Source organism: Eschrichtius robustus, chromosome 2, assembly GCF_028021215.1.
Source record: "Eschrichtius robustus isolate mEscRob2 chromosome 2, mEscRob2.pri, whole genome shotgun sequence".
NCBI classification, from domain to species: domain Eukaryota; kingdom Metazoa; phylum Chordata; class Mammalia; order Artiodactyla; family Eschrichtiidae; genus Eschrichtius; species Eschrichtius robustus.
Window position 1 is genome coordinate 176,987,693 of NC_090825.1, and position 21,877 is coordinate 177,009,569.

The following is a 21,877-nucleotide window of genomic DNA, read 5'->3' on the forward strand; positions in this document are numbered from 1 at the left end:
GGGGGGCGCGCGCCCGGGGAGGCCCTAGGATCCCCACCCATCCGCCTCCCCCGGGCCGGCCGGCGCAGTGACCTTGGGCCCGGCGCGCCCCCGCCTCGCTGCGGCCCCTCCCGGCCGGGTGGCCCCGGCAGCCGCCAGGGCCTCGGTTTCCCCATGTGTCAGAGCCGGGGGGCCCGGCTGCCCCCATCGAAACCGCCGGCGCAGTCATGGCGCGACCCGGACGCGTGCCAGGGACATGCTCTGTAACCTTGGCTCACGGGCTGTTCTCTAAGCCTCGGTTTCCTCTTATGTAGAAAGGAGGTGGTGATACTGCCGACTTCCTGGGAGCCATGCCTTCAACACACATTTATGGAGCGCCTACTGTGTTCCAGGCCCCGCTCCAGGACGTGGCGGGGGGGAAGGGGTACAAAGTCCCGACCCTGGTGGAGATGACATGAGACGGCAAACACATGAACCAAATCCCTGGCAGGTCAGAAGGTGGTAACAGCTATGGAGAAAACAAAGCAGGAGGGAGGGCTGGGAAGGTGCGATTTTTCACAGGCGGAGGTCAGAGGGGGCCTGCTTGTCCTCTAAGAGGGCCCGAAGGTGAGAGAGCGAGCGAGCCAGTAGTCTGTGGGGGTGGTGGCTTATTCAAGTAGGCAGAAACGCCAGTGCAAAGGCCCTGAGGCAGCACTGTGGCTGGCACGGGGTGGGGTGCTTGGGAGGAGATGGGGGCAGGGAGGCAGCAGCTTCCTGCATTCACACAGGGGCGCTGCTCCCAGAAGGGCCTGCGCTTGGGTTAATGATCTGCCGTTTTGGTCTGGAAATTCCTAATAATTTTTGAACAAGGGGCCTCAGTTTTGTTTTGCAATTTTTGAACAAGGGCTCTGCAAATTCAGTAGCTGGTGATGGGACCGGACAGATGGTGCAGGGCCTCGGGGTTTGTGGGAGGGACTTGGTCTTTTACTCAGTGAGGCCAGAGCCCTGGAGGGCTGTGGGCAGAGGAGGGACAGGACTGACTCAGGCCTCGAAGAAGCTGTTGAAGTAATACACGTGAACCCCCAGCAAGTGCTAAATAGACAAGCTCTTGATTATCACTATCACCATCAACTATGCACCTTGCCTCCTGGATGGGCCTTGGGCTTTCCCATCTGTAGTTAGGACTCTGGTCACCTTTCCTGGGCAGAGGAAGGGTTAGGACTAGGTTGACATGAATAAGCAAAATTGAAGACCCTTCCACCCAAAAAGCCCTTCAAGATAAAACAGTACTTTAACACCGTATTTTTTTTTTTTTTTTCCTGTGGCCACCCAGTGTGGCTTGCAGGATCTCAGTTCCCTGACCAGGGATTGAACCCAGGCCATGGTAGTGAAAGCCCGGAACACGATATTTTTTAAAATAAAAATTAATGCCAAAAATTCATCACGAGCAAGATAACACATTAACTAAGACAGCATCTTGGACTTCCCTGGCGGTCCAGTGGTTAAGATGCCAGGCTTCCATTGTAGGGGGCCGGGTTCAATCCCTGGTCAAGGAACTAAGGTCCCACATGCCACAGGGCATGGCCTAAATAAATAAACAAACAAACAAATAAATAAATAAAACAGCATCCAGTGGGGCCAGAGACGAGTTAGGAGGATGCAGGGTCTCCCTAGTCCCGATGCCCTAAGAGAAAAAGCACAAACTTTTAGAAAGTTTACTATTCCTGGGGAATTCCCTGGTGGTCCAGTGGTTAGGACTCATTGCTTCTACTGCTGGGGGCATGGGTTGGATCCCTGGTCGGGGAACTAAGATCCCACAGGCTGTGTGGTGCGGCCAAAAAAAAAAAAGTTATAGAAAGTTTACTATTCCGAATGGTTCCGGAATATGCAGACCTCACAAATCGTATTGGGGTCCCTGAGTGGAACGGGCTACAGAATTTTCAGGGCCCAGGGCCAAATGGAAACGCAGGGCCTCAAGTTCAGAAAGGATCAGGAATTTCAGGATGGTGACGACAGAGCATTAAACTAAGAGCAGGGCCCTTCCTTCAAGTGCAGGGTCCTGTAGGACTGCACGAGTCACAGGCCCAAGAAAGCAGCCCTGCTCCCAAATCTCCCCACTCCCACACAGGGACCAGACACCGTTTCTCCTAGGAGGCCATCTGCATCTAGGCAGGCAGCTCCAAGTATTAGGGCTCTTGGTGACCATTTTAGCAGACCCTAGACTTGGGTGGGCAGAGATGGACACAGACATCTCCAGTACAGTGGGGTCAGGGCAGGCCTTTCACCATGTAGTAGAGAAGCCTGGAAGTGTGACCCAGACTATGAATAAACCGACCCACCTGTTTAATTAATTAATTTATTTATTTTTGGTTGCGTTGGGTCTTCGTTGCTGCGCGCCAGCTTTCTCTAGTTGTGGTGAGCGAGGGCTACTCTTCGTTGCGGTGCGCGGGCTTCTCACTGTGGTGGCTTCTCTTGTTGCTGAGCACGAGCTCTATAGGCGCTTGCACTTCAGTAGTTGTGGTGCACGGGCTTAGCTGCTCTGCGGCATGTGGGATCGTCCTGGACCAGGGCTCGAACCCATGTCCCCTGCATTGGCGGGCGTATTCTTAACCACTGCGCCACCAGGGAAGTCTCTGTTTAAGTTTTTATTTATTTATTTATTTATTTATTTTTAAATTTTTATTGGATTACACTGTTGTGTTAGTTTCAGGTGTACAGCAAAGTGAATCAGTTCTACATATACATATATCCACTCTTTTTTTAGATTCTTTTCCCATATAGGCCATTACAGAGTATAGAGGAGAGTTCACTGTGCTATATAGTAGGTCCTTATGAGTTATCCATTTTGTATATAGTAGTGTGTATATGTCAATCCCAATCTCCCAATTTATCCCTCCCCCGCCTTACCCCCTGGTAACCATAAGTTTGTTTTTTACATCTGTGACTCTACTTCTGTTTTGTAAATAAGTTCATTTGTACCCTTTTTTTAGATTCCACATGTAAGCGATATCATACAGTATTTGTCTTCTTCTGTCTGACTTACCTCACTCAGTATAACAATCTCTAGGTCCATCCATGTTGCTGCAAATGGCATTATTTTGTTCTTTTTTATGGCTGAGTAGTATTCCATTGTATATATGCACCACATCTTCTTTATCCATTCCTCTGTTGATGGACATTTAGGTTGCTTCCATGTCCTGGCTATTGTAAATAGTGCTGCTATGAACATTGGAGTGCATGTATCTTTTCTAATTATGGTTTTCTCCGGGTATATGCCTAGGAGTGGGATTGCTGGGTCATATGGTAGCTCTATTTTTAGTTTTTTAAGGAACCTTCATACTGTTCATACCAGTTTACATTCCCACCAACAGTGTAAGAGGGTTCCATTTTCTCCACGCCCTCCTACCTGTTTGAGTTTTTATCATGAACCAGTCTCTGCTTTAGCATTTTAACCCTGGGTACTACCATTATGCCCATTTGAAATATGGGGAAATTAAGGCGCCGAGAGGTTAAGAGACTTGGCCAAAATCACATAGCTGGTGGGTGGCAGCACCACGATGTCAGCCCAGGTCCTTGGGCCCTTGATCGCTATGCAGTCCTGCCCCTCCAGGTGGGGCGTGAAGGCAAGTCATGGTGGGAACACTGGCTGGAGAGGGCCAGGACCCCAGATGATGCAGGACCCTGCATTCTGCACTGAGGAGTTGGGCTTGTACCTGGAGGGCACTAGGGAGCCATGGAAGAGTTTAGAGCAGGGTTTGTCAGTCTGTACTCTCAACATTCTGGCCCGAATCATTCTCTGGTGGTGGTGGGGCGTCCTGGGCACTGTGGGGTATTGAGCGGCATCCCTGGCCCCCACTCACTAGGTCCCAGGAGTACCCCCAGTCCCAAGTGTCCCTCAGGGCAGAATTGCCCCCAGCTGAGAAGCCCTGGCTTAGAGCAGCAGAGAGAGACCACCAGGGTGAGTGGTAGAAAATGCTTACTGGTAGTGGGAATGGATGCAGATGAGGCGGGAGGTCAGGAGACCAGGGGGGATCCCCAAACTAAGGCTCAGGAGGGGTGCAGGCTGGGCCGGGCCCGCTGTGTGGAGGAGCTTTTGCGGGTAGAAAGAGCAGAATGCCAGCAAGTCAGGGAAAGGCAGGGCAGAAGGCTGAGGCCCAGGAGGGAATAGTCTTCATCGTATAATTAATTTGGGGGAAACCGGGGCTTTTGAAGATCGTACTGTCTGGGAAGCTGCCATCCCACACCCCCCAGCTCCTAGCCATCACCACCTCCTTGGGTCCACATCCTGATCTTTCCTCTCCCTGGGGTTCTTAGGGCCACATCTGGGGCCAAGTTGGGGCGGGGATCTGTCTCATGTATCCAACAGCCTGAGACCAGCCTCGCGGCCTGCTTACAAATGAGCGCTGGGCCCCGCGCCTCCAGGGCAGAGCCAGGCGCTGGCTGGCGCATGAGGGATGGGGCTGCAGGGCCATTAATCAGAGGCGGGGGAGGAAACAGGTGGCTGCCGCGAGCACAGGGACCTCCCTGTGATAGGCCTGGTGGAGCTGGGGCCTCAGCTGTCCGGGCCTGGGTTTTAGCCCCTGGCTGCCGTAACCTGGCTAGGTGACCCCAGGGCAGTATGAGTTTACTGCTCTGTACCCTAGTGCCCCCCTCTCCAAAGGGAGCGGTTATTCATTCATTCCCTCAGTAAACATTTATTGCACCTACTGTGTGCCAAGCATGGCTCTAAGTGGAGGTTTATAGCAGTGATTAAGGAGGACAAAAATCCTTCCCCTTGCAGAGCAGACAGGCTTTGAATACTTGACTCAGGTCCTGCCCCTCCTCTGCCCACAGCCCGCCAGGGTCCCACCTCCCTCGGGGTAAAAGCCCAAGTCCTCCTCAAGGCTCTGCCAGACCTGTCCCGTCCCCTCCCTGCCCTCCCCTCCTCCCTCTCTCCCCCTCGCTCACTCTGCTCCAGACACGGGGGCCTCCTGGCTGTTCCTCCAACACACCAGGCCCGGTCCTGCCCCAGGGCCTTTGCACTGACTGTTCCCTCTGCCTGGAAAGCTCATCCCCACAACCCAGTTTGGCTAATTCCTTTGTCTCCTTCCAGTCTTGACTTAAATGTCACCTTCTCAATGAGTCTGTATTGTGACCTTCCTATTTAATTCTGGCAGGGCTGGGACTAGGATGAGTGTACTTTCTAGTAAGGCACTTTCTTTAGGCATAGAATTTAAGACCAAAATCTCAGTCAACAAGATAAATACTATTTTAGTGCAATCGATTTTTGAATTGTGGTAAAATACACATGCAGTTTACTATGAGAGACATTTAATACATTCACAATGGCGTGCAACCATCATGTCTATCCAGTTCCAAAACATTCCATCGGGAATTCCCTGGCGGTCCAGTGGTTAGGACTCCGAGATTCCACTGCTGGGGGCCCGGGTTCGATCCCTAGTTGGGGAACTAAAATCCCACAAACTGTGCGGTGCAGCCAATAAATAAATAAATAAAATTTATAAGGAAAAGAAACCATTCCATCACCCCCATAAGAAGCCCCATCCCCATTGGCATCCCCCCACCCCGCCTCTGGAAACGACTAGTACACTTTCTGTCTCTGTGGATTTGCCTGTTCTAGACATTTCATATAAATGAATCATATACTATGTGACCTTTCGTGTCTGGCTTCTCTCACTGAGTATCATGTTTTCAAGGCCCATGCACATTGTATTGTATGTCAGTGCTTCATTCCTTTTTGTGGCTAATGTTCCATTGTAAGGATGGACCACATTTTGTGTATTCATTCATTCGTCTGTTGATGGACACTTGGGTTGTTTCCACTTTTTGACCATTGTGAATAATGCTGCTGTGACCATTCATATATAAGTTTTTATGTGAATGTATTGTTTTATTTCCCTTGGGTGTAGACCCAGAAGTGGAATTGCTGGGTCATAGGGTAAATCCTATGTTTAATTTTCGAGGAATCACCAAACTATATTCCAATTGCATTTTACATTCCCAATTGCACTGCACAAGGGTTCCAATTTCTCCACATCCTCGCCAATAATTGAAATTGTCCTTAAAAAAATATATATATATATAATACCCATTCTAGTGGGTGTGAAGTTGTATCTCAATGTGGTTTTGATTTGCATAAGGCAATATTTGAACAAATCAAAAGTAATGAAAAAATTTCCACGATGAACAAAATTTTAAATAAAAACAGGATCCAGCCCTTCACTTGCATCACCAACTTTACTTGATTCCCTCTTCCCAGCCCTGTGGCAGCTGCTCCTTGTCCCCCACCCTCCCTAACCCAGTAATGAGGTCAATGAGGGATTTTAGTTCCCCGACCAGGGACTGAACCCGCACACCCTGCAGTGGAAGTGCCGAGTCCTAACCACTGGACTGCCAGGGAAGTGAATGGGGGAGGAGTGGGATGAACCAGAGGGGAAGATGCAGACTGGGGTTCAGATCCTTTGCTGTGCAACTTCTGTGCAACCTCCAAGCCCTGATTTTCCTTCTCCATAAAGTGGAAACCCTCTATAAAAAATGGGGACCATGGCAGGAGAGTGACCCAGCAATTCCACTCCTAGGTATATACCCAAAAGAATTGAAAAAGCAAGGATTCGGGGACTTCCCTGGTGGCGCAGTGGTTAAGAATCCGCCTGCCAGTGCAGGGAACACGGGTTCGAGCCCTGGTCCGGGAAGATCCCACATGCCACGGAGCAACTAAGCCCCGTGCACCACAACTAGTGAGCCTGCGTGCCACAACTACTGAAGCCCGCGCACCTAGAGCCCATGCTCCACAACAAGAGAAGCCACCGCAATGAGAAGCTGGTGCACTGCAACGAAGAGTAGCCCCTGCTCGCCGCAACTAGAGAAAGCCCGCGCGCAGCAGCAAAGACTCAATGCAGCCAAAAATAAAATAAAATAAAAATAAAAAGCAAGGATTCAAACAGATATTTGTACACCAATGTCCATAGCACCATTATTCACAATAGCCAAGAGTGGAAACAAATCTCCATCAACAGAGGAATGGATAAACAAAATTAACCATCTTACCTGTTTTTAAGTGCACAGTTCAGTGGCAGTAGGTACATTCACATTGTCATGCAGCCATCCCCACCATCCATCTCCAGAACTTTCTCATCTTCACAAACTGAAACTCTGTCCCCATTAAACACTCCCCATCCCCTCCCCCAGCCCCTGGCCCCCACCAACTATTTTCTGTCTCTATGGTTTTGACTCCTCTAGGACCTCCTATGAGTGGGATCAGACAGTATTTGTTCTTCCGTGTCTGGCTTATTTCATTCAACATCCCTTAAAGAAGCCCCGTCCCCATGAGCAATCACCCCAGGCCCCTCCCCCAGCCCCTGACAACCAGGAATCCACTCTGTCTCTGTGGATTTGCCTGTTCTGGACGTTTCCCATCAATGGAATCACACACTGGGTGTCCTTCTGTGTCTGGCTTCTCTCACTGAGCATCGTGTTCTCAGGGTCCATCAACATTGTAGTGAGTGTCAGTGCTTCTCTCCTTTTCATGGCTGAGTGATGTTCCCGTGTGTGGAGGGACCACCTTTTGTTCATCTATTCATCTGTTGATGAAACGTTTGGGGTGTTTCTACTCTTGGGCTATTGTGAGTAGTGCTGCTGTGAATATTCATGTACAGATTTTCATGTGGACACGTATGTTCATTTCTCTTAGGTAGGTACCGAGGAGTGGAATTGCTGCGTCAGATGGAAACTCCAGGTTTAACTTTTAGAGAAACCACCAAACTGATTTCCACTGTGGCTGCCCCATTTTCCATTCCCAACAGCCCTGGAGGAGGGTTCAGATCTCCCTACATCTTTGCCAGGACTTATTATTGCCCGTAACTTTTTTTTTTTTTTGGCCCTGCACATGCGCGGGATCTTAGTTCCCCCAACCACGGATTGAACCTGGCCACAGCGACAAACAATAGTGATGATGCTGAGGCTGGCACAGACTTCCTGCATGCTGGGAACCCGTCTAAGTCTTCTTTACGCATTTATTTACTAGTAACCCATTTTGCAGATGGGGACAAGAGAGGCTCAGAGAGAGTGTGGCCCATCTGGAGGTCACCAGCCTGGCAGGGGCTGGGAACCCAGGCCTCTAGGCCTTGTCACTGCCTCCCAGGGCTGAGCTTGACAATAAGTGTGTTTTGTTTTTGTTTTGTGCTTTTCCTTCTCCCCGGAGCTTCTGGCTGCACCCTTGGGAGCCTGGCAGGGCCGGGAGCCACTGTTGGGGTGTTTAAAGGCCTTTAAAAGGTGTTCCCGGGGGACTTCCCTGGTGGCGCAGCGGTTAAGAATCCGTTTGCCAATGCAGGGGACTTGGGTTCGAGCCCTGGTCCGGGAAGATCCCACATGCCGCGGAGCAACTAAGCCTGTGAGCCACAACTACCGAGCCTGTGCTCTAGAGCCCATGAGCCACAACTACTGAAGCCTGCGTGCCTAGAGCCTGTGCTCCGCAACAAGAGAAGCCACCCGATGAGAAGAGTAGCCCCCACTCACCGCAACTAGAGAAAGCCCGCAGCAATGAAGACCCAACGCAGCCATAAATAAATAAATTAAAAAAAAAAAAAAGTGTTCCCAGCCTTTCCCTGGGGCTGCGTGGTAATTAGGTAGCGTGATTAGGAGGCCACCCCCAGCAGGCGTGTCTCTGGGGACACCTGGGGACATCTGGGGACTGTGGGGAGCAGGGAGGCACGGCTGCCCACCTGGCCTGCCCTTCAGAGGCCCCCACTGCCTCCTCTGAGATACCTAAGGGCCAAGTGCTAGCTGCAGCTTTGCAGCTGGTGGGCTGTGTGGCTCTGGACAACTCTCTGTCCCTCTCTGGGCCTCTGCTTTCCCATCTATGTAGTAGGGGAGGGTATAGTGCAGACCCCACAGGACCTGCACCGCTACCCTCGCTCCCTGGTGCCTAGATCCCTCCACCTACCCCGCCCCCAACAAAATAAATATCCTCTTCGTTGTAAGAGGCCAGGGTCTACTAAGCTCTTTCATATCCCCAGTGCTGCTCCAAGCCCTTGAAGTGGGCATGATGATCAGTCCCATTTTACAGCTGAGGAAACTGAGGCCCAGGGAATTTGAGAAATGGACTCAGGAACACACAGCCTATGAAAAGGAAGAGCCAGGATTTAAACCTCAGTCGCCATCCTAAGACCACCAGCAAATATTTCCCGACATGCTACTGAATGTGGGCAACACTTTTAGTGTTTTGCATGAGTGCTATGGAATAAATGGTGTCTTCCCTACAACAAACTTGTGCTGAAGCCCTGATCCTCTGTGGGCTAGTATTTGGAGGTGGGGCCTTCGGGAGGGGGTTAGGGTTAGATGAGATCATGAGGGTGGGGCCCTCATGGTGGGATTAGTGTCCTTATAAGAAGAAGAAGAGGCCAGAACTATCTCTCTGCTATGTGAGGACACAGCAAGAGGCGGCTCTCTGCCACCTAAGGTGAGAGCTCTCACCAGACACTGACCCTGCTGGCACCTTGGTCTTAGACTTCCAGTCTCCAGAATGGTGAAAAAATAAATTTCAGTTGTTTAAATCAATCAATCTATGGTGTTATGTTATGGCAGCCCAAGTAGAGTAAGGCAATGAGTTATGTGATTTAATCCCCAGAATAATCCCCGGAGGAAGTAGCTATAGCCGAGGAGACCCAGAGGCTCCGAGAGGGCAAGAGACACCCCTAAGGTCACACAGACAGGAATTGACAGAGATGAGATTCCAACTCCAGTCTGGCTAGTTCTGAGTCCCGCCTGTGCCTGTATGTCCCTAAACTTCCCCATCCCCACCCCCACCCCAAGCCAGTCCTGGGAGGCAGTGTAGCCTCCTGGTTAATAGACAGAGGTGAGTTCAAATCCTCACTCTGGCCTTCTACTTGCTGGGTGACTGGGACCAAGGCACGTCCTCTGTCTGCACCTCCATCTCCTCATCGCAAACAGGAGTCCTAAGAGTTCCAGAAAGTTGTGAGGATGGAATGAAATGAGATGTGAGGGTCCCTTAGCTGGGCATTAGCACAGAGTAAGAGCACTTGGTAAAAAAAATTTATTTATTATTTTTCTTTCTTTCTTTCTTTTCTTTCTTTCTTTCTTCTTTCTTTCTTTCTTTCTTTCTTTCTATCTTTCTTTCTTTCTTTCTTTCTTTCTTTCCTTCTTTCCTTCCTTCTTTCCTTCTTTCTTTCTTTCTTTCTTTCCTTTCTTTCTTTCCTTTCTTTCTTTCTTCCTTGCCACACCATGCAGCATGCAGGATCATAGTTCCCTGACCAGGGATTGAAGCCGTGCCCCCTGCAGTGGAAGCGTGGAGTCCTAACCACTGGACCGCCAGGGAGTTCCCTAAAAAAATTTTTTTAATTAAAAGTTTTAAAAAATTTAAAAAGAGCACATGGGCAGCTGTCTTCTCTGAACCTCAGTTTCTTCTTCTATACAATGAGCATAATGTCAGTACCTACCTTTGTAAAGTGCTTGAGTCAATGACAGTAAAGGGCTCAGAACAGGGTCTGGCGCCAATGAATGCTTGATATACAATAATTTTTTTAAAAGTTCATAAATTCAAATACATTCACCAACGTGGAGACACACAATGCCCACGGACACACACACACACCGGGACCCTTCCTGCCCAGGGATGAGCGGATGAGTGGCTGCTTTCTCTACCAATTGGGTTATCCACCCTGGTTACTGCAGAGCTCCCCTGCCTATTTGCATTAAACATAAATTAACTGAATGAAAGGAAATTTAAAAATTGAGTTCCTAGGCTGCACAGGCCACATCTCAGGGGCTCATTCGTCACTGGGGCTGGTGACCATCGCACTGGACAGTGAAGGTGCCCACTATCGCTCAGCACAGCAGGGTATTCTAGGGAGAGCATGGTCTCGAATGTTCTAGAGCAGTGGTTTTCAGCCAGGGGTGATTCTGCCACCAGGGGACACCAGGTGATGTCTGGGGACATCTGTGGTTGTCACGAATGGGGGGATCCTGGCATTGAGTGGGTGGGGGCCAGGGAGGTTGCTCCACACCCCACAGAGCCCACGACAGTCCCCCAGAGGGTGAGCCGGCCCCCATGTCAGCAGTGCTGGGGCGACCCTGGGGTAGGGCAATGGATCTCAAACCTGTCCCCAGACCGGCTTCCTCTGGGAGCTTGGAGGAATGCAAAACCTCTGGCCCTGCCCCAGCCAGGACTGCTGCTCACATTTTACAATGCACAGCTCGGCCCAAATGTGCACAGTGCGGGGCGGGGGGGGGGGGGCAGAGGAGGGTACCCTGGACTAGAGCTATGGGAGCCACTTCCCCTACACCGTTATATTATTACACTGAAATTGATGGAAATGAGATGAAATGAAAGACGCATGTCCGCAGTTGCCCTGGCAACCTCTCAGGGGCTCAGTGGACACAGGCAGCGAGGATGTTGGGCAGCACCGAGTTAGAATACTGCCATCCTGGCGGAAAGTGCTGGTGGGCAGCGCCCCGTCGAGACCCTCCCCAGGGTGAGGCCAGGCTGGCAGCGCTGGCCGCACTCCCTGGACAGGGGAGCGGAGGCCGCGGTTCCACGACCGTCCACATGGGGGCAGCGTGTCCCAGGACCTGCGCCCCGGGAGGGAGGCTGAGCAAGGAGCCCTCATGCCCTCCGCTCGCACATCCTTGGGGAGCGCCCACCGTGGGCCAGGCTCTGGGCTGGACACGGAGCTGCACACCAGACAGACTAGTCCAGTTAACCCCCTCTGCGCTTGGACACTGGTGCAGGTCATCCTCTGTGCGGGGCCGGCCTGGGCACTGTGGGGTGTTGAGCAGCCCCTATCCAGTTGACGCCGAAAGCCCCCCACAGTGTGACAACCACAGAAGTCCCCTGACATCTCCCGGTGTCCCCTGGGGGCAGAATCACCCCCCCAGTCCTGACAAGCAGAAATGTCACCAACATTGCTGGCCGTCTCTTGGTGGGGCAACATTACCCCCAGTTGGGAATCACCATTCCAGTGAATCAACTCATCACACACATCAATATTTAAATTATGAAATAAGATGCAGTCTAAGGAGTTCCCCAGTGGCATAGTGGTTAGGATTCTGGGCTTTCACTGCCGTGGCCCAGATTCAATCTCTGGTGCGGGAACATCCTGCAAGCCATGTGGTGTGACCAAAAAAAAAAAAAAAAAAGTAAGAAAAGGACATTAAAAAAAAATACTCAGTCTATGAGGGGGGAGGGGGGTTTCAAACTTTTTTGACCATGACATCTTCAGCCAGTAAAACTTAATTAATTAATTAATCTAAAAAGGTATGCACACATGCTCAGGACACACATTTGAATACAGACATCATCCCAATAAAAGTTGCCCAAGATAACAGTTGCTGTTGCCCAGCATGAAACATTGTATTTCCTATTCTGTATCACTGAAAATAAAAATGTGGGTCATGACCCACTAAATTGATTTCTCGACCTGCAGATGGCCAAAAGCAATGACTCAGAGTGCAGGCTGGGAAGGACCCAAACCAGAAACCCTAACCCTGAAGCCTGTCGACCTCAAGCAAGATAGCTTTCTGCTGGGGTCACAGCATGGAAAATGGTCAATGGCTACTGTCACGACCTTGACACATCTTGCAGACACAACGTGGATGGAGGCTAGGCATGGAGAGCTAGTGGCCCGGCTGCACATATATGAAGTTCAAGAGCAGGTCAAACTAATCCAATGAAGACATGGGCAAAGGACTTGAGTAGACTTTTCGACAAAGAAGTTACACAAATGGCCAAGAAGTGCTTGAAAAGATGTTTGACATCGTTTGTCATCAGGGAAATGCCAATCAAAACCACAGGGAGATACCACTTCACACTCATTAGGACATCTATGAAAAAAAAACAAAAAACAAACAAACAAACAAAAAACCTAGAAAGTAACCACTGTTGCCGAGGATGGGGAGAAATCAGAACCATCATGCTCGGCTGGTGGGAATGGAAAATGGTGCAGCCCCTGTGGAAAACAGTCTGGCAGTTCCTCAAAAGGTCAAACATAGAATCACCACATGACCCAGCAATTCCACTCCTAGGTGCATGCCCAGTATAATTGAAAGCAGGGACTCAAACAGATATTTGTACAGTTGTGTTCATAGCAGCATGATTCACGATAACCAAAAGGTGGAAACAACCCAAGTGGCCATTGACAGATGATGGATAAACACAACGTGGTCCATCCACACACTGGAAGATTATGCAGACTTAGAAAGGAAGGAAATTCTGACACTCGCTACAACATGGATGAACCTTGAGGACATGATGCTCAGTGAGAGAATCCAGACACAGAAGGACAAATACTGTCTGATTCCACTCACAGGAGATCCCCAGAGGAGTCACATCCACAGAGACAGGAAGTCGATGGTTGGGGGCCAGGGGCTGGGGGAGGGGCTGGGGAGTCAGTGTTTCACGGGGACAGAGTTTCAGTTTGGGAAGATGAGAAAGTTTTGGAGATGATGGTGGGGATGGTTGCCCAACAATGTGAATGTGCTTAATGCCCGCAAGCTGTGCACTTAAAAATGATTGAGGGTGAGTTTTACATTATGTTTATTTTACCACAACTAAGAAAAATTAAGTAAAAAATGTAAAACAAAACAAAACAAAACCCAAGGCTGGTTGGGTGGGGAAAACAGAGCTGGATACAGACAGTACCATCCCACGTAGTCAGGGCTGGGATTGCCGGGGATGGGAGAGGAGCAAAGACATTGCCTGAGCTTAGGGCTCCCAGAAACTACTGGATTCCCAGTTCAATGTGCATAGGACATTCTTATAGTAAAACCTTATTTGTTGCTTATCTGAAATTCCCACTTGTCTGCACATCCTGTGTTTTTATTTGCTAAACCTTGTTGGGAATTCCCTGGTGGTCTGGTGGTTAACACTCAGCGCTTTCACTGCTGAGGGCTCGGGTTCGATCCCTGGTCGGGAAACTAAGATCCCACAAGCCGTGGCTCACCCAAAAAACAAAACAAAACAAAACAAACCTGGTTAGTCCAGACCTGGTTTGCTCTGTGCCCACTGGCTGTGCCCACCGTCCTGGGATCTCTTCTAGCCTTTATCCTAAGAGGGAAAATCAGAGAATCATACCCCCTTCCTGCATAAATGTGGTCAGACACATAATTGTTGAGAATGGAGCCTGGCAGGAAGATAACGCTCAGAAATTGTTAGCTATTCCTCTCTCCTGGGGGTACAAGGCAGGCTGTCGGCTCACACTGCCCATGTGTCCGCTGTTATCTGCTCTCGGCCCTGCCTGCCCGGGAGCCTTGACGACTTTTATTGCTGGTCACAGATAAGGGGCAATAAGGGAACCGAGATGAGAAGAGTTTCAAATAAAACTCAGAATCGAAAGCCTTTGCAGCCACACAGGTCAGAAGCTTCTTGTGCCAACAGGCTGGCTGGGGCAGGCCTCTGACCCAGCTCCGCCCCCCTGAGCCTCAGTCTCCCTCTAAGAAGTGAGGGGCGGGGACATTTCCTAAAGGCATGCCTTGTGGCACCGATTGCTCCGCGATGATGAGCAATGCCTATTCCAAAAGGGCTGTTTTGATTTTACTGTATATGGTGGGGGAAGTGTACTGAACAATTGTTTTGGGTTGTGATCTAGAGTGAGGCACGGTGGATGTAGAGTCCCTTTTTGTTATTCACAAAAGTTCTGTGCTGTAAAGTTGCTGCAAACACTGAATTACTGAACACTGCACCGCTGCTCCTGGGGACACGGAGGGTCAGGCTCCTGCGAGCTCTGGTCACGGCACTTTTGTCAACCGGTCAACACATAAACTTGTGTGATGTGTGTTTCTGCTTGAAGACACCTTATTTAATAAAAGTCGTTGATTCGCTAATACTGAGCTCACAGCCCGCAGGGCTGTAACGTCTGAACGAAGCTCATCTTACACACGTACTTTCTCCGTGAGCACGTCACAGCCCTCCTGCGCTTAGGACACTAGACAGCACTTCAGCTCTACATCCGGGCCCATCCCTCATCATCGCTTACCCGGGGCCAGCAGTCATCCGCATCTTGAACCCCAGACTCCCATCCTCGCCCCCTACAGTCTGTCCTCCCCGAAGCAGCCACCAGAGGGCGCGCGTGAGCACCCGAGTCAGGCCCCGCCCCCACCCTGCCTGCTGCTCTCCTGGGCTCCCACCTCCCTGGAGTAAAAGCCGAAGTCCTCCCCGCGGCCCTCGAGGTCCTGTACGACTTGCCCTGTCCCCTCCCTGCCCTCTCCTCCTCCCTCCCCCTCCCTCTCTTCCCTTCGTTCAATCTGTTCCAGCCACACGGGCCTACTCCCTATCCCTCCAAAATGCCAGGCACAGGTCCTGCCCCAGGTCCTTTGCATACATTGTCCCTGCTGCTGGTAGATATATGGGTGCCTTGCTCACTTTTGCAGAGGGTCCTTCCCTAATCCTGGTACTTAAAATTCCACTCCCTTCCCAAACCCCCTACTGTGCTTTTTTTCCCTTCTCTTAAGCATTTACTCCTATCTAAGACCCAGTATATTTTATTTATTTATATTTATTATCTGTCTACCCTTACCTAGAACATTGGCTCCATGAGGGCAAGAATTCTTGTCCGTGTTTTCATTGCTGTATCCCCGCACCCAGAACCATGACACACAGTAGGTGCTCAATAAGTGTTGATTAAAAAACTGGCTCTATTGTGTCCATTGAGCCTATTATAATGATAATCCTGAATGTTTATTGAATGCCTTCTGTGTGCCAGGCCATGTGGGAATTGTTATTGTTTTTTTATCATTGACACATTTTTTGAGATATAGTTCACAAATCATAAATTTACCATTTTAAGGTGTACACTTCAATGGTTTTTAGTATATTGTGCTGCCAACACCATCTAATCCCAGAGCATTCCATCACCCCAAAAAGAAATTCCATCCCCATGAGCAGTCACCCCCACCCCCTCCCCCGCCCCTGGTAACCATGAATCCATTCTCTCTGTCTGTGGATCTGCCTGTTCTGGACGTTTCCCATCAATGGAATCACACCCTGTGTGTCCTTCTGTGTCTGGCTTCTCTCACTGAGCATGATGTTCTCAAGGTCCATCCACGTTGTAGTGAGTGTCAGTGCTTCACCCCTTTTCATGGCCAAATAATATTCCAGGGTGTAGATGGACTACATTTTGTGTATCTGTTCATCTGTTGATGGACATTTGGGTTGTTTGCATTTTTGGGGGGGCAATTGTGAATAATATTGCTGTGAATATTCATGTACAAGATTTTGTTCGAGGGACTTCCCTGGCGGCGCAGTGGTTAAGAATCCGCCTGCCAACGCAGGGGACACGGGTTTGAGCCCAGATCCAGGAAGATCCCACATGCCTTGGAGCAGCTAAGCCCGGGTGCCACAACTACTGAAGCCCGCACGCCTAGAGCCCGTGCTCCACAACAAGAGAAGCCACCGCAATGAGAAGCCCACGCACCGCAACGAAGAGTACACCCCGCTCGCCACAACTAGAGAAAGCCCGCGCGCAGCAACGAAGACCCAACGCAGCCAAAAATAAATAAATTTATTTATTTATTTATTTTAAAAAAGATTTTGTTTGAACACCTGTTTTCAATTCTTTTGGATAGGTCCCTAGGAGTGGATTGCTAGTGAAATGGTAACTCTGTGTTTACCTTTTTGAGGAACTGCTAAATTGTTTTCCACTGCGGCTACACCATTTTACATTCCTACCAGCCATGCGTGAGGGTTCCAGTTTCTCCACATCCTAGCCCACACTTGTTATTATGTCTTTTTTATGATAGCCATCATGGTGGATGTAAAATAGTATCTCACTGTGGGTTTTAATTTGCATTTTCCTGATGACTAATGATATTGAACATCTTTTTTTTTTTTTTTAATTCACACAAACCAACCGTTGGGTGTCTATTATGTGCAGAGCATCTTTTCATGTGCTTAGTGGTGCCTGGAAATTCTTATCATCTCCCCCATTTTAACAGATGAAGAAACGGAAGCTCAGAGAGGGATGGCCACTTTCTGAGAGTCACACAGCCTGCAGGGCAGTGTGTATGGGATGAGGACCAGACAGTTTGATTCTGACCTACTAGCTTAAAATGAGACTGCTGTGAGCATCCGTGTGCAAATCTTTGTATGGACGTATGTTTTCATTTCTGTTGAGTAAATACTTACGAATGGAATGGCTAGATCCCGTGGCAGGTATATGATTTTAAGAACTCTTTGAGAACCCACCACACTGTTTTCTGCAGAGGCTGCCCATTTTGCATTCCCACCAGCTGTCGTGGATGAGGGTCCCAGTTGCCCTGCTTCTCGTCAGCACTTAGTATGGTCTTAGCCATTCTGGTGGGTGGCATCTCACTGAGGTTTTCCTGGGCTTTTTCCTAATGTGCTTATTTTATTGGCCACCTGTATGTCTTTTTTGGTAAAGAGTAAAAGCTAATATTTATGGAGTTGTGCAATAAACATTCATTGTGTGTCTGCAGGTCTACAAAACTGTCATCCGGACAGACCCAGACCCCTCACCCTGATCACTGTCTTTGAAATTTTTTTTTTTTTTAATATTTATTTGGCTGTGTCAGGTCTTAGTTGCGGCATGTGGGATCTACTTCCGTAGGGAAGGGATCGAACCCAGGCCCCCTGCATTGGGAGGCATTGGGAGAGCGGAGTCTTAGCCACAGGACCACCAGGGAAGTCCCTGTCTTTGAAAATTTAAAAGAGGGATTTCCCAGGCTGTCCAGTGGTTAAGACTCTGCGCTTCCACTGCAGGGGGCTCAGGTTCAATCCCTGGTTGGGGAACGAAGATCTCCCATGCAGCACAGTGCAGCCAAAAAAAAAAAAAAATTTAAAAGAGAAGAAAACAAATAAATACCCTCTGGGATTGCAGGCTGGGGCGTTAAGTCGGGTTAAGGATGTGACCCCTTTCTGGTTCCTCCGACACTGAGTGTTCACGTGACATGGGTGATGATCGCCCTATTTTCAGCTCTGAGGCCCGGAGAAGGACAGGGACTTGAACACAGGGGAATCTGCCCCCGATTCCGGGGCTGGTGCTCTGGCCTCAGGTGCCCCTCCACCTTGCGTGCCCCCAGCCAGGGCCCCACTCACTTTTGCTCACGTTCTCAGCTCTGTGCCAGGAAATGGCCTTGTTCCCTGGCCCCCGGACCCGCTCATAAAATAGAATCCTTCAGGGCATGGGAGGCCAATATCCAAGGATGGAGGAGGGGAGGAAGCCATGGGGACAGGAGGACGGGGCCTCCCAACCATCAAGGAGTGCAGCCGTGGACTTTGTCTCTCTGGGCCTCTGGGTGGAGAAGCCAAGGTCAGTAATTAGCCACCAGCTGGGCCCTGGGACCAGTTCACCATCTCTCCGTGGGCCTCCGTTCCCCATCTTACCCACCTGGTCCCCACCCACCTCCGGCACAAGGAGAGCACTCAGTGAGTGGCTGAGAACGACAAGCCACCCCCTGTGGATTCGGCTCCATTTCAGTGTCCTCCGAAACATGTAAGCACTTATTAAGCACCTACTATGTACTTTACAATTACCACCTCCTTGGACATTTCTTATTTTGACAGCTTTATGAAGGTGTAATTGACATGTCACGAACTGCACGTGTTTTTGTTTTTTTAAATTTTTATTTATTTATTTATTTATTTATGGCTGTGTTGGGTCTTCGCCTCTGTGCGAGGGCTTTTTCTCTAGTTGTGGCAAGCGGGGGCCACTCTTCATCGCGGTGCGCGGGCCTTTCACTATCGCGGCCTCTCTTGTTGCGGAGCACAGGCTCCAGACGCGCAGGCTCAGTAATTGTGGCTCACGGGCCCAGTTGCTCCGCGGCATGTGGGATCTTCCCAGACCAGGGCTCGAACCCGTGTCCCCTGCATTGGCAGGCAGATTCTCAACCACTGCGCCACCAGGGAAGCCCTGCACGTGTTTAAAATGTACATTTTGATGAGTTTTGTCATATGTCTACCCCAATCACGGGCACAATCAAGATAGTGAACAAGATCCCACAAGCCGCGTGGCACAGCCAAACGTTTCCGTCACCCCAGAAAGTTTCCTTGGGCCCCTCCCCGCCCCGACCCTCCAGCCCCGGGCAACCAGCAATCTATTCTCAGTCACTATAGATTTCCATAGTGGGTGTTTTCCAGAATTTTATATAAATGGAATCATACAGTACATCCTCTTTTGTGTCTGGTGCCTTTCACTCAGCATAAGGCATTTAAGATTCGTTCATGTTGTGTGTTTTTCCTTTTTTATGGAAGAAAGCGCAATTATTTTTTTCTTCCAGAGCAAGAGAAGACGCACCCAGGAGAGCTGTGTTCCTTCATTGGTTTCACAAACATGTATCAAGCACCTACTGTACGTCAGGGGCTATTTTAGGCTGTGGGGACACTGCAAAGAGCAAGATGGACAATCCCGGAGCACGTGGCACTCACACATGAGGGTGGGCGATTCCACTCATCACTATCCAGGCCAGCACTGGTGCACCGTTTTGCTGGAGGAGGGAAGAGGCCTGAGGCTCTGTGCTGGACGTTGCGGACCCCAGGGTGACCGAGACACAGGCAGTCACTGCCCTCCTGAAGTTCACAGTCTGTTGGGTGAGATGGAAAACAAACAACAAAGAGCTCATCCATTCTTCCCTTCAATACTTATTTGTTACTGACCAGCGTCCTTGGCTTCCTTAATGAATAGAAATTGATGAGGCAAGACAAGAAACTCAGGGCCCCTGCTGCAGCAGGTGGGAGTGAGAACAAGCAACAGGTTCCCTTGCTTGTTCACTCCCTTGGTGGGAGAGGGGGGGACGAGCTGGTTCCTTATATGGGGTGAGGGTAGGGGTGTGTCCAGCGGTTGGGCCAGAGAGGTGACTTAGGTGGTCTGCCCACCCCTTTGGTGGTGTAGTGTGCAGCGGGCACGCACAGTATCCTGCTTTTGCTCCCGACACCCTGCTTTTGCTTCCGGGTCTTCAGAAGTGACAGTTGGGACTTCCCTGGTAGTCCAGTGGTTAAGAACCCACCTGCCAATGCAGGGGACACAGGTTCGAGCCCTGGTCCGGGAAGATCCCACATGCCGCAGAGCAACTAAGCCCGTGTGCTACAACTACTGAGCCTGCACTATAGAGCCCGGGAGCCACAACTACTGAAGCCCGCAAGCCACAACTACTGAGCCCATGCACCGCAACTACTGAAGCCCAAGCGCTTAGAGCCCGTGCTCTGCAACAAGAGAAGCCACCGCAATGAGAAGCCCGTGCACCTCAACGAAGACCCAACACAGCCAAAAAAAAAAAAAAAAAAAGAAGTGACAGTTGGGTTTTTTGGTCTTTTTGTATCTTGTTGTCCAGAATTTGCCCCAACTGCGCGTGCACACCGTTATTTTTAGTCCCCTTATAGTTTGTATTTTGTTGCCCGAGGAGACGTTTTTCCAGGTGCAAGCACTGCAGCAAAGGGTCCCAGGTCCCAGGTGCCAGCGTGTCTGAGCACTTACTGTGTACCAGGCTGGGGTCTAGATGCAGCAGTGATCAGGACATAGATACCCTACAATATGGGAGGGAACAGAGTAAGGGAAGAAAGCAGATGATTTCGGCCCATGAAAAGGGCCTGGGGAAGTCCAGCAGGGTGGTGCTGGGGTGGGGTGTGGTGTCATCAGAAGGGGTGCTCAGGGAACACCTGGCCTGACCACCTCCCCTGGAGGAGGGGACATTGGAGCCAAGACCAATGTTTTTGTTCAGGTTCCCTGGTTGTGGGTTCTTTGTTCAAGTGGAGCTTTCCTCTACTGGTGGGGGGACCCCAGCGGCCCCTGCTCCAGCTGCATGTCCAATTGGGGTGGGGATGGAAGCCCCCAAGATGAGTGTCTCAAGAAACAAAACTTTCCTCAGTCCCAATCAACTAATAAATGGAGACTTTGACCCTCCCTTCTCCCCTTATCTCAAGACAGGTGAGTACAGTGTGTCAAGGTGCAGCTTGGAAGGTTTGTGATGGAAACTGGGCAGGGCCAGGTGGAGAGGGGGTGGGTGTTGTGGCCAGGTCATGACTGGGAGGAGTGCCATCGTCAGGGAACTGTGCATAAGGGCACTTCAGTTTCCTCATCTGTGAAATGGGTCTCCATTTCAGGCTTTTTTCTTTTTCTGTCATTCAAAACACATGGCGCTTCCTGTGTTTAGGCCTCCTTCTAGGTCTCCTTCTGGAAGAGGCCAGATGGTAAATATTTCAGGGCTGTTGCAACTATGCAGGTCTGCCGGTGCAGGGTGAAAGTAGCTAAGCTCCTTAAATGAATGGGTGTGGCTATGCTCCCATAAAATCAACCCAGCAGTACTTGGTTTATAGTAGGTGCTTCATTAATGCTTGTTCCCTGCCTGGAATTATAGCAGGCACTGCACTAATGCCTGATCGAGGCCTGGTATATAGCAAGTGTTGCATTAATGCCTGGTCCATGCCCAGTTTACAGTAGGCATTCCACTAATGTGTTTCCTGCCCAGTATATACCAAGTACTGCATTAATGCTTGGTTACACAGTAGGCACTACATTAAAAGCTGGTGCATGCCTGGTATACTGCAGGCACTACATTAATGGCTGATCCATGCCTGATATACAGCAGGTACTCCATTAATGCTCGTCACATACGTGGCATATAGCAGGCTCTGCATTAATGCGAAGCCCAGGCCTGGTATACAGGAGGCGTTCCATTAATGTTTGTTCCAAGAACGGAGGAGACGAAGGTTCGTTTCCGGTCACGTAATGCCAGGGCGCCCCAGGAGGCCGTGAGGGCTTGTACCCCAGTGTCTCGCGTTGGGCCTGCGTCGCTCACCCTCGCGACCGCACCTGCGGGTCCGAGCTTCTCGCTCCGGGGCCCAGAGAGCCGCCGGGCCGAGCGGGGCCCGAGCGGGGCCGAGCGGGGCCGAGCGGGGCCGAGCGGGGCCGAGCGGAGCCGAGCGCAGCCGAGCCAGCCTGCCGAGTCCTCCGCATTC